The 13,209-nt window shown below is 39.2% G+C and overlaps 1 protein-coding gene across 1 annotated transcript in view; it reads right to left on the bottom strand.

The window, feature by feature from the left end:
* Nucleotides 1–13,209, bottom strand: part of nrxn3a (neurexin 3a) — a 240,698-nt gene that overhangs the window by 29,870 nt on the left and 197,619 nt on the right.

Below are 13,209 nucleotides of genomic sequence, written 5' to 3'. Positions count from 1 at the left end.
TTACAAAGTTTTGGGGCATGTAATCTGTAATCTGTAGTGGAATACATTTTAAAGTCAACATACAAAGTTGACTTGCTGAGGCGGTCCAGCCTTTTGAGAGGAAGCGGAGTACATTTGAATGAACATCTTACAAAAAGAAATGCAGATATTGCTAGACAAGCTCGCATTTTACGGAAGGAGAAAAAGATTCAAGCAACCTGGACCAGGAACTGTAAAGTGATGATTAAACTGAATGGAACACCAGAAGAAGCCAAGGTTATAACGATTAAGGACCTTGAGGAATTGGACATTTATACGAGATAACATTATCAAGATAGGCAAACGGTTACGACCAATCATGGCTATAAGCCTAAAAACAATTAGTTCATCCTTTACAAGAACAGATGCTACTTCGGGTGGAAAAGGACAAAAGGAAATTGTAAATTGGACATGGAAGAAAAGAAGATCAACGGACTTTAAAATATGTCGATAAATGAATGTGCGATTGCTAAGGATCCCTTTCTTTTTTGAGGTTAATAGATAGTTTTAGAATAATTATGCATAATGCTCGACGACTCAGATCATAAATCACATGATTTTGAAGTAGGTATTGACCCTGAAAGGAATGTGCTTAATACAATTAATGTCACATGTGAATATTATACAGAGGAGCAATTCAGGGATACGGTTGAAATAGTTAATACATTTTCATTAATTCATATTAATTGCAGAAGTCTTTATAGAAGTTTTGCTTCGATTAAAGATTTTCTGTATAGTTTGAGAGGCAGGTTTCAAATAATTGCTCTGTCTGAAACATGGTTTGATGAGAAGAGGGGTTGTCATTTTTGTATCGAAGGGTACGATTTATACTTTGTAAATAGAACTAAGAAAAAGGCAGGAGGGGTGGTACTTTTTGTTAATTGTGATTTGAAATGTAAAAAAGTTGAATGTATGTCTGTGGTTATAGACGATTTAATGGAGTCTGTGACAGTGGAATTGGACATAGAAAGAAGAAGGAATATAATTGTAACGTGTATATATGGGAAACCGGGGTCAGAGATTGAGTTATTTACAGAGGTAGTAGAAGACTTATTGAGTAAGGCTAAGGGAAATAAGACTTTATGTTTGTGTGGTGATTACAATATTGATCTTTGTAAAGAGGCAAATGATAAGGCCACGTCAGATTTTTTTGAATTATTACTTGGAAAAGGATTTTATCCTTTAATTATGAAGCCGAGTAGAATAACAGATAAATCGGAAACACTAATTGATCATATTTTCATTAATAGCTTGGAGAGTAATATTATGAGTGGCCTCATCATAAATGATATAAGTGATCATTTACCAGTCTTTTTTACTTTTGATTTAAATATGAAAAGAAAGGAAGAAGTTGGTTTCGTGAGTCATAGAAGGTTAAGAAATAACGAGGCAATTAATAAGTTTAGACAAGATCTCATGGAAGTGGACTGGAAGGAGGTTCATGTTAATGAGGTCAACGTTGCATATGGAGCTTTTTTAAATACTTACTTGGCCTTATATGATAAACATTGTCCAGTGGTATCGTTTAAGTATAAGAAAAAGAATAAGAATATGAAACCTTGGATAACTAAGGGTCTTGCAAATGCATGTAAAAAGACAAATAATTTATATAGGGATTATATAACACAGAGAACTAAGAATGCGGAAATGAAATATAAAGTTTATAAAAATAAGTTGGTATTAATATTGAGGAAAGCCAAGAAAGACTATTATAATAAACTTTTTCAGGAAAATAAGAATAATATTAAGGGCATTTGGAATATTTTTAAGGAGGTATTGGGTAACAAGAACACACCCTTAGATCGGCCTAATTATTTTATTAAGAATAATCAAGTGGTCGAAGACAAGACTGAAGTAGTAAACGAATTCAATTCATTTTTTTGTAAATGTCGGACCCACTTTAGCAAATTTAATTAGAAAAAATGACGACCCAGAATATGAGGAAGTCTGGAAAGGAGAAAGTAGAGTGGTTAATTCTATATTCTTGGCTGATACTACCATAAAAGAAATAGTAGCAATTGTAGAAAATTGTAAAAATAAAAAATCAACTGACTGTGATGGTATAGACATGGTTGTAATTAAAAAGACTTTAGATTGTATAACTATTCCTCTGTGCTATATTTTTAATCTTTTGTTACAATCAGGAGTATTTCCTGATCGAATGAAAGTGGCAAAAGTGATACCCTGATATAAATCAGGAGATAAGCATAGTTTTAACAATTATAGGCCAGTGTCTCTTTTGTCACAGTTTTCAAAAAGTGCTTGAAAACTTTTTTGCGCAAAGACTTGATAGTTTTATTGAAAAATATCAACTAATAAATGAAAATCAATTTGGATTTCATAAAAATAGATCAACGGCATTAGCATTGTTGACTTTCATTGACGATATTTCATCTGCCACCCATAATAATAAATATAAAGTTGGGGTATTTGTTGATTTAAAAAAAGCTTTTGATACCTTACAACATTCTATTTTGATTTCTAAATTGTATAATTATGGTGTGAGAGGAGTGGCATTGAATTGGTTAAGGAGTTATTTAGAAAATAGATCGCAATATGTACATTATCTCGGTAACACTTCTGAAAGATTGAAGATTGTATGTGGCGTTCCTCAAGGTTCTATTTTGGGACCTAAACTTTTTAATTTATATATTAATGATATCTGTGACGTATCAAAAAGCTTAAATTCTATTTTATTTGCAGATGACACAAATTTTTATTGCTCTGGAGAGAATTTGAAAGATTTGGTTGAAATTATGACTTCTGAGATGTTAAGATTAAAAATATGGTTTGATGTAAATAAATTTTTCTTGAATTTGACAAAAACAAAATTCATGATATTTGGCAATCGTGTAAAGGAGGATGAAGTCATTATGTCCATTGATGGAGAATTGATTGAAAGAGTTACTGAATTTCGTTTTTTGGATGTAATAGTAGATGAAAATTTGACGTGGAAATCACATATTGAGTATATTAGAAAGAAGATGGTTAAAAACATTTATATTTTGGGAAATGTAAGAGATTTATTAGACTATAAAACAATGCGCATTTTATATTTTTCATTGTTTTTCTCATATTTTAGTTATTGTGTTGAAATCTGGGGGAACACATATGAGAATACTATAAAACCTTTAAACTTATTACAGAAGAAAGTGATACGAATGATTCATAATGTTAAATATCGAGAACATACAAATAAATTATTTATAAAATCGAAATTATTAAAATTAGGAGATTTAGTGAAATTACGGACACTATTAATTATGTTTAAGGCTAAAAATAATATTTTGCCCTTTAAGTTACAAAGAGTATTTTTATTGTGTTCAGGGGGAGAAGATAGCAGAAGGAAATTTTATTTTAAGCATCAGTTAGCTAGGACTACACAAAGATTAATGAGATTAAACGATAACTCAATATGAAGAATGTGAATGAAATTGGGGTTCATTGAAAAAGGATCCATTATAATTTTTTGTTTTATTTATTTTAATTTTATTTTTCTCCTTGTTACTATGTGGAGTGGTATATTCTGATTGTAAATTTGTATATTTTGATTGTAAATTTGTTGTTTGGTTTGGGTTAGGACCGGAGATAAATGTTAATGTTAGTTTGTTCTCTGATTTTTGGTGCCCACTTGTAATATAAGTTGGATTGTAGATAGGGGGCAGGGTTTAATAAGAATATTTTCTTCTTCCTGCTCCTTTTCACACATGGTTGTAGTGCTTTTTTGATAGAAAGTGTGGTTGGTTGGTTTGAACTGTTGTACCAAGTGTGAAATAAATAAATAAATGAAATGAAATGAAATGAAAAGTAACCTTCCCAACACTGATGATCAGAGAAAAATAAGGAAAAAATGAGTAGGGAATGGGATTAAAATAGGATTCAGCACATGGTGGAATCCTAAAACTGGTTGCTGCTCAGCGTGTGGAAAAGGATCACAAGTCACAATAATTTCTATCGAGAGCTCCAGTAGATTTAAATGTACAGGCTGTGATCTGGGCTCTGAGGTTTCATGACTTGCCCTGGGTGGTTTCCATACTCTACACTGACAGGATACTGTTAGTATGTTTATAAAGACTGCTGTCTTTATACTAGACAGTAGCTCTGACCATGAGCTCCACAGCTACTGTGCACCAGTCCAACACAGCACTTTATTTTAAATCCATCACTATCCTGCACTAACCTGCAGGTTACTTTCATGCAACCTTTAAATAACACAGTTAACCTACTGTGCTAACAGTAACGCACCCCTCCAAAAGCCAAACCCATCTGTTCTCTGATTGGATTGTTGAATTTGTGATTGACATGACATTGACCAATCATTTGGTTTGATTGGTCGCATTTGATTTACAAGTACAAAATATTTATGACCACAATTTGAGCCCATAGACTTTTAGCTGCAAAACACTGCAACAAACTCAATTTGTGTGTTTGCTGATGTTTGTTAAGCTGATAGAAATGCTGCATTTGAAATGACCTGACACTTAAAAAACGTTACTCACTTTATGCTTGCTCCTCTTTTGTAGGGCTAGCTAGATGCTGAAGATCCTCAACTTCAATGTTGTGCTAAAGAAAACACCCCCAAAAAACCCAAATCCCTGACTGTGGCACATGGTTTTGCCTCTTTCCACGTGACATCCCTGGTGATTGAATAACCAACAGGACTGTCTCTTATGTGTTACTGCTTAGGCTTAGGGGCGATCGTGGCTCAAGAGTTGGGAGTTCGCCTTGTAATCGGAAGGTTGCCGGTTCGAGCCCCGGCTTGGACAGTCTCGGTCGTTGTGTCGTTGGGCAAGACACTTCACCCGTTGCCTACTGGTGGTGGTCAGAGAGCCCGGTGGCGCCAGTGTCCGGCAGCCTCACATCTGTCAGTGCGCCCCAGGGTGGCTGTGGCTACAATGTAGCTGCCATCACGAATGGGTGAATGACTGGATATGTAAAGCGCTTTGGGGTCCTTAGGGACTATTAAAGCGCTTTATAAATACAGGCCTTTTACCATTTAGGCTGTTTGATGTTTGAAGGCCCACAGTGACGTTAAATAATAACTCCCCTCAAATGTGTTAAACCAAAAGTAACAAGCCTATTTTGAAAATGTAAAGAGTAGAAAGTACAGATATTTATTTAAAAATTTAGAGAGTAAAAGTGTAAAGTCAGAAAAATAACTACTCAAGTAAAGTACAGATACCCGAAAATTCTACTTAAGTACAGCAAAACAGAGAGACCAGACGGGTATGGAGACATGACTAGAGAGAAGAAAAGGAAACAAAACACAGAGACAAGACACACAGATGAGACTGTGACAGGGTGGACAAGAAAGGAAACTAACATAATAAAACATGAACTAAGAACTAGACATAACAGAAGCAGTAGAGCAGGAGTGTCAAACTCCAGTCCTCGAGAGCCGGTGTCCTGAAACCTTCAAATGTGTCCTTGCTGCAACACACCTTAATAAAATTAGCAGGTCATCAGCAAGACTCTGTAGAAGTTGACTGAATGCTGAAGTGGGGACCCCTAACCCTTCAAGTAAATTTAAATAGATGTAAGTAAATGTAAGTGTTTGGGAAAATGTACTTCTAAAAGTACTTTTATCGCACCGTGTTAATTCACTCATGAGCTGCTGTAACATGAATCAAATGGCTGAACTGCAACCTCAGCATGCATTCAAGTTCTATGTTGACTTTTCTTGGTTCTGGTATGAAGTATATGTGAACCTTGGTACATATTAAAATGCTAATGCTATGTAAACATGGGAAATGTTATAGATCTCTATGTGGCTGGTTTGTAAGAGGAGTGAAAGAAGCCATCTATGTCCACTGTGAGCGACCATCTTTAAACAGAGGTGGTGGTTTACGACACCAACTGTCTGCCATCTATAATCCAGTTTTGAGATCCCTTTGCAGACGCCTTAACGCCCACTCACATCCTGGGCCATCTGACCTCAGGACATCACATGATAGGGTGGGGCTAGGTTTCACAATGAGCTCACCCGAAACCCTGGCTGATTGTGACCTACACCCGTTTTCACACCTTGGCTCATGTGATTAGATAGAGGATCATTAGGGGATCCATTAACCCTCTTGGGGGGGGAAACTCCCACAGGGCTTAAATCTCTGACTCTCCACCTAGAACAGAAGAAGCTTCTCAGAAGAGAGGTGAAACGTCTTCAAGCAACTTAAAGAAGTCCAGAAGCTTTTCTTTCACGCAACACATAGCGGCAAAGCTCAGTGGCAGACATCCAATTGTCCAAGAACTGGACAGCACCAGGCCCTGACATGGTTCATGTCTACTGGCTGAAGAAAGCGGCTGCACTCCACGACTGTCTGGCAGTACACATGAACCAGCTGCTAGTCAATGAGAGACACCCAGAATGGCTAACAGAAGGCTGGATACTTCTGATTCCCAAGGATCCCCAGAAGGGACCAGTCCCATCCAACTACTAGTCAGTAACCTGCCTCGGTACCACATGGAAGCTCCTGTCAGGCTGCATATGCGCCAAAAAGAACAGGGAGATACATCAGGGACAAGAAGAGAAAAAAAAGAACTCTTTTCAAACTGGACTCCTGACTGGGAGACCAGTTTGATGACAGTAAAAAAAAAATGCCTCAGCACAAAAAAGCACTTCTCATGCTGATGTTAATTATACAATGTGATTTGACCATGGTATTCTACAGGAGGAAAACAAGTACTTTTACTTATTGAAGACAACTTCCTAAATCACATATTACTCAGAAAAATAGAGATGATGATAAAGTGTAAACACCTTTGTCTGTCTCTTTCTTTGTTTTCCATTTGGCAGCGTTTTCTGTGATGCCTGACTTCTGTGACAGGGGATCCTGAAGTCTTGGACCTAACAGTATATTCTGTATGATGTACATGACCTTTGTATGTATTTGTGGATAGAGATTTATTTTTAACATTTGTGCAAAACTAAGTAACTAAGCAACAACCTAATGTGTAGCTTGTTATAGATGTTTGAATTGTGTTTACACGTTTTTAATTGTGAGGCATGAGGAAGTTTTTCTCATGTAGGCTGGAAACCTGTATGTCCATGATAACATGAAGGAGAACAAGAACTAGTCAGCATACTGCTAATTGATGGCAGCCATTCATACTAGAGTTTTACATTTTTACTAATAAATTTGAAATCGAATTCCCTGTTCTTTGAATGTTATTGTTGTGCTGTTTTTTAATACTCACTGTGACCACCCTTTAGCAATAGTGGAGATCTATATATGGAGACGGGTGAAGTGGAGTGGTGTCTTGCCACCTCTAAGTGTAGCTCCTCAGGGTAAGCAATCAAGTCTTTTTCCACCCGAGGTCTGGTGGTGCTCCTGGAGTTCTCTAACCTCCCTGATGGGGATGAACTGTGTTTGGAAGATCCAGCAATACATCCCAGAATGAGCCATCCTATCCAGGCACTCTTATAAAGAGCAATTAGTCCAGAGGCTTGGGATGAAAACCTTTTAATGGGACCCCACGACGGTAACAGGTCAGTGGGGCACATGATTCCAAACAGTTCACGTAGACATAAACTGAAACATGGTTCTAGACAGCAAAACTGTCATGACTGACAAAATTTAAAAAAATAAAACACGATACCTCACTCTCAGATATTTCAAAACACATCTGAGGGATGCAATTGGTTGACCTTAGAAAAACAGTCACAAAGAAACAGTTTTAATCCTCAAATGCAGCCAATAAGGACTCAAACGAATGCAGATGAATCTCCAAAAGTTGATTCTGTTGATCTGGACGTAACGTTTTCAGTGGGAGAAATGTTTCGCCACTCACTTGCAGATGAATATCTTTTGCAGCCTCTTCTGAACAAAACTTGTAGATTAGCTTGTGCAGCTCTTTTCCAACTCAGCACCTGCTCCTCATGCGCTACACTTTAGTCACTGCCCATCTCTCTGACTATCCCTTCATCTCTGCTTTTTCTCTCGGAAAGGAATTTCAAAGTCACAGAGAGAAAGAGAACTGTTCCCTGCCTCTTGATCTTATCCAGTTTGCAGAGAGATTTGGTCATGTGTGGTCCTCTTGATTTTGTTTCAGTTTCCTTTCCTCGAAGATTTCGTGTCCATTAAATTACAATTTAAAGAAAAAAATCCTTTCTGCTGTTTACCATTGTCCATCTTAGTGTGGACCCTTCATTGATATTTGCCTTTCAGTGAAGGCGCCAGCAATGATCTGTAATCTAGGTGTCAGAGCATCCCAGAGTGAGAGAGCGAGCGAGAGAGTAAGTGAAAGAGATAAAGAGGAAATGGGGTGGAGGTGTTGGAGGGGTGGGTGTTTTAGAGGTGCTGAGAGAGATAGCAAAATTAAAAGAGATAAAAGAGTGATGTCAGGACAAGAGAATGTGGAAGCAAATGTAAATATAGAAGTGAACAGCCTGTTGTAAATATTGACAAAGGCTGTAAAAAAAGATAGAGGGTTGAGTTGAAATGATAAAAACACAACAGCAAAAGGCAGCGTGTGTTTATAGTGAGGCAGAATGTAAATTAAAGAATGGCAGGAAGGCAAGAAAGACAGACGTCACAGAAGAAACATAGACAGGGTTAAAATAAGAGAGACTGATTGTCGAGATTCTAAGAAACCTATTCACCTTTAAATTTATGAGTCACTTTTACCACCACTAGCAAGTTGATACTCACATAGTCATATAAATATATATATATATACTATACTGCCAAAAGTATTCACTCACTTATACATACGTTGTATGGGTGAGTGAATGCCATATGGCATAACAAAATTTTTCCTCTTTGCAGCACTTTGTCACAGTGCGGAAAGATCCGAACTGCTGGAATATTCCACTGAGTGCATGTTCTCCTGTCCCTGCCCCGGGACGGAGCTGTCACCACCTCACCTGGAGCTAATCTGGAGCAATCTGCTAAGGATCTTTCAGATCACCGTTGCAGTCTCTTCACCACCAGTTCGTCAACTTACCCACGTTGGTAACAGGCTTTCACGCTTCATGTTGTTATCCCAAGCCTTTGTATTTACCTCATTTTCTCATGTTACAGTTCTCTGGTCAGCTCGCCCCTCGGACACCGAGCTATACTCACTACTGACTACACTCACTACTGTTCACGCTCCATCTCCTGGGAAGGATTCCAACCTTACACCTGCCTGCCCTCTTGCCACCACTGCACACAGTGGTGCCACCCTGCCTTGGAACTCAGGTCATATCTCTACTCATCTCACTCGGACCTTCACCTTCTCCCCTCAATGCACCTCTGACTCCACCTGCAACATAAGCCATACCCCTCTGTTAAATCCATGTACACCTGGAGGAGTTCTGGAATACACTAACCCCTTGTTTTCCTCTCTCCTCAGTGCAGCCACTCTTGTATCCAGCCATGCTTTGTGCTTGCCCTTAGACATCCATGCTAGAGTCCCTAGGCATGAATCTCACGCTAAGCATAATTGTATTTATTGTCATCCTAAACATTGTGTCACATTCCCGTGCCAAGTTGATACTTTTTTTATGATGTAGGAGACAGAGAACTGATAGCTATAAAACTAGCCTTAGAGGAGTGGCGTCATCTGCAAGACGGGGCTGAACATCCATTCACCATATTCACCGATCATAAGAACTTACCTTAAGCCAGCTAAGCACCTGACCGCCGCCAGGCGTGTCTCTGCACTTGGTGTGTATCCCTGACTGTATCAGTGGCATTTTTGCCCAGCATTCAATGTGCCCACATAGCAAAATTGGTATGGCCCGGATCTGGCCCACACAATGTGCTTACATATGGCCCATGTACCGCAAAGAATGACGGCCCTTTGGTGGCCCAGATCTGGTTTGCCAGAGGTGGCCCACACATGGGCCAGCACAGGACCATTAGTGTTTCTCCAACTGGCCATGTGCTGGCCCATGGCCCACAGGACCACCAGTGTTTCTCCAACTGGCCATGTGCTGGCCCATGTGTGGGCCACCTCTGGCAAGCCTGAGCTGGGCCACCAAAGGGCCGTCATTCTTTGCGGTATGTGAGCCATGTGTAAGTTGTGTGCAGCCACGGGCCAGTTGCAGACACGCTGCTGGCCCTGTGCTGACCCAGAACAGTTTCAGCTCTGGCCCCAGATGTCAGCCTAATGTGTACCTTAATCAAGCCATGTAATAACAACATGTGCCGGAACATGCAAAACAGAGCAAAAGTAACATGAAGGAACTCTGTTCAGACAGGGAATGGACTGATTCTTATATAGCGCTTTTCTACTCTCGTGGATTACTCAAAGCGCTACATTTACCCACTCATACTTTGCTCTAAACTGCATGCTTCCTAACTGCATTCATACACATTCTCACTCTTGACCTGCAGACTGGAGGAGCCAGGGATCGAACCACTAATCTTTGAATCAGTAGGTGATCTGCTCTACCTCCTGAGCTACAGCCACCCGGTGGGAAACACTGGGTGGGAAACCTTACTAGGTTTTGGATAAAGTATACACTCACAACCCTGTCAAACCTGCATTTGTAACATTGGCTACCATAGCAGTATAGTATTGCAACATGGCATTTGGGTCTTCTAACTAAAATAGGAAAATAGGAACATAAATAGTGCCATCATTGACATACACCCTGCCATGACACCAGTCAGTCAGAAGTGCCAGCTTGATGCCGGGTCCGGGCCAGACCTGTTACCTATGAGCCTGGGCCACATAAACCAAACCACAATCAGGCCAGATGTGGCATGCCATCACATAGACAGTGCCATCTATGCCAGGCCTGGCACATATCTGGAAGACATACCACTTACCATGCCAGAAGTCAGCCAGCAGTGCCGGCTTGACACCAGATCTGGGCCAGACCTGTCTGCTATGTGGCTGGTAGATCACATTCTCACAAAATATAAGAGTTTATTCAGTAAGCATCAGAGTCCAACAATGTTATGTTCAGCATTTCACTTTTCGGTCACAAGTTGTTAAGTAAGTAACATTTATTTATTAAGCGCTTTTCATAGACGGGCAGTCTATGAAAGTGGCAGTCTATTCTATTCTATTCTATTCAATGGGAATGATCTAGCACATAGCAAGATAGATGTAAAGATCACTGAAGGGAAAAATAGAGTCTCTCTCAGCCCCTCTGATTTGCTACCAGATTGCTCAGTTGTGACCAGCTGGCAAATACATGCAGAGTGATCACCTGTGAAACCTTCCCCAGTGGATCTGCCGCAAAGATATACAGCCTATGTTTCTCATTCATTGACCAGTATATTCCAAATCTTTGTCCTGCCAAATTACAGCTTTTGGTGGACAGAATTCTCCAAAAGCTGGATTTCTGAGTCATGTTAGTTAAGAAAAAAAAAATTCATCTGCAATAATTCATATTTGGTTTAATAGTACTATGTCATGGGACCTCCCCGTCCTTCCATGAGCATATACGGGAAGCTAAAGACCAGAAAGAGCAGATGGGGGCAAAAAAAGCATGGATGGATTGCAGAGCAACTGTATACACATTGAAACTTGAAGTAACACTATTTTCAGTTTGATGGCATACTGAGTGGATACTAAGTATCAATATCATTCATGCCATCACTCTTTAACTTTTGTTTATATCTATCTAATTATATTTGCTGACTTAATACTAAATAACTAAAAAGCAAAGACTACAAAACATCCATGATAATTAGTCGAGTTTACAGCCTGCCTGAAAGGGATCCATTCTAAGATATCCCATTAGTATTTGATTTTCCACTTGAACTTGTAATACATTTAATTGACTTATTTACTTTCATCCTCAACACATCTCCTGACACCCTGCTCCCCTACACAGAGACTGTGTGCGGGAAAAAAAAGTTCCATAAGGAAAAGAATGATTATGATATGGAAATTACATTGTATTGATTAATTCTGCAAATAATGTCAGAAATACCTACAACCTACCATAAAAAGTAACATAGGTTAAAAAAATTACAGAGGCATTGTACTTCTATATACTATAATATTATAAACCAGGGTGCTGTGAAGTCACCAAAAATTATTTACTATTAGCCCAAAATGACAAATGGTGGAGGAATGTCTCAAAACCAAAATACAATGAATGTACCTCACTACACATGAAACTGCATTATTGGAAAATTGCAAAAGTATTGCAAAAAAAAATATTAAAAATAAAAACAGGTATTCATTAGAAAAATGTTCCCCATGAGTTTCAAATGGATTAATATAACTGCTGCATATGTTTAAGACTAGCGATGGGTACCGGTATCCGGTGCCATGATGGCACCGGTTCTGACATAAACGGTAGTAACCAGACCGAAAAGCAGCGCACATTTCGGTGCTTTTTTTTTTCCTGAGCTGTGATACACTTTAGATTCTAGCCAATCATTTTACGTTTCCGAGGATAGTAGGCGGGCCCAGGTACGTACGTTCTTTTAGAGCAGAGCTAAAGATTAAAAATGCCCAAGGCGAAGCGGTCAAAAGTCTGGCTGTACTTCAATTCAATTTCAATTCAATTCAATTCAATTTTATTTATATAGCGCCAAATCACAACAAAAGTCGCCTCAAGGCGCTTTATATTGTACAGTAGATAGCACAATAATAAATACAGAGAAAAACCCAACAATCATATGACCCCTATGAGCAAGCACTTTGGCGACAGTGGGAAGGAAAACTCCCTTTAACAGGAAGAAACCTCCGCAGAACCAGGCTCAGGGAGGGCGGGGCCATCTGCTGCGACCGGTTGGGGTGAGAGAAGGAAGACAGGATAAAGACATGCTGTGGAAGAGAGACAGAGATTAATAACAGATATGATTCGATGCAGAGAGGTCTATTAACACATAGTGAGTGAGAAAGGTGACTGGAAGGAAAACTCAATGCATCATGGGAATCCCCGGCAGCCTCACGTCTATTGCAGCATAACTAAGGGAGGATTCAGGGTCACCTGGTCCAGCCCTAACTATATGCTTTAGCAAAAGGAAAGTTTTAAGCCTAATCTTGAAAGTAGAGATAGTGTCTGTCTCCGAATCCAAACTGGAAGCTGGTTCCACAGAAGAGGGGCCTGAAAACTGAAGGTTCTGCCTCCCATTCTACTTTTAAATACTCTAGGAACAACAAGTAAGCCTGCAGTGTGAGAGCGAAGTGCTCTAATAGGATGATATGGTACTACAAGGTCATTAAGATAAGATGGGGCCTGATTATTTAAGACCTTGTATGTGAGGAGCAGGATTTTGAATTCAATTCTGGATTTAA

This window comes from Oreochromis aureus, linkage group 19 (genome assembly GCF_013358895.1).
Source record: "Oreochromis aureus strain Israel breed Guangdong linkage group 19, ZZ_aureus, whole genome shotgun sequence".
Lineage (NCBI taxonomy): Eukaryota > Metazoa > Chordata > Actinopteri > Cichliformes > Cichlidae > Oreochromis > Oreochromis aureus.
The sequence above is the reverse complement of the archived record's forward strand: the minus strand, read 5'-3'. Positions and strand labels throughout refer to the sequence as shown.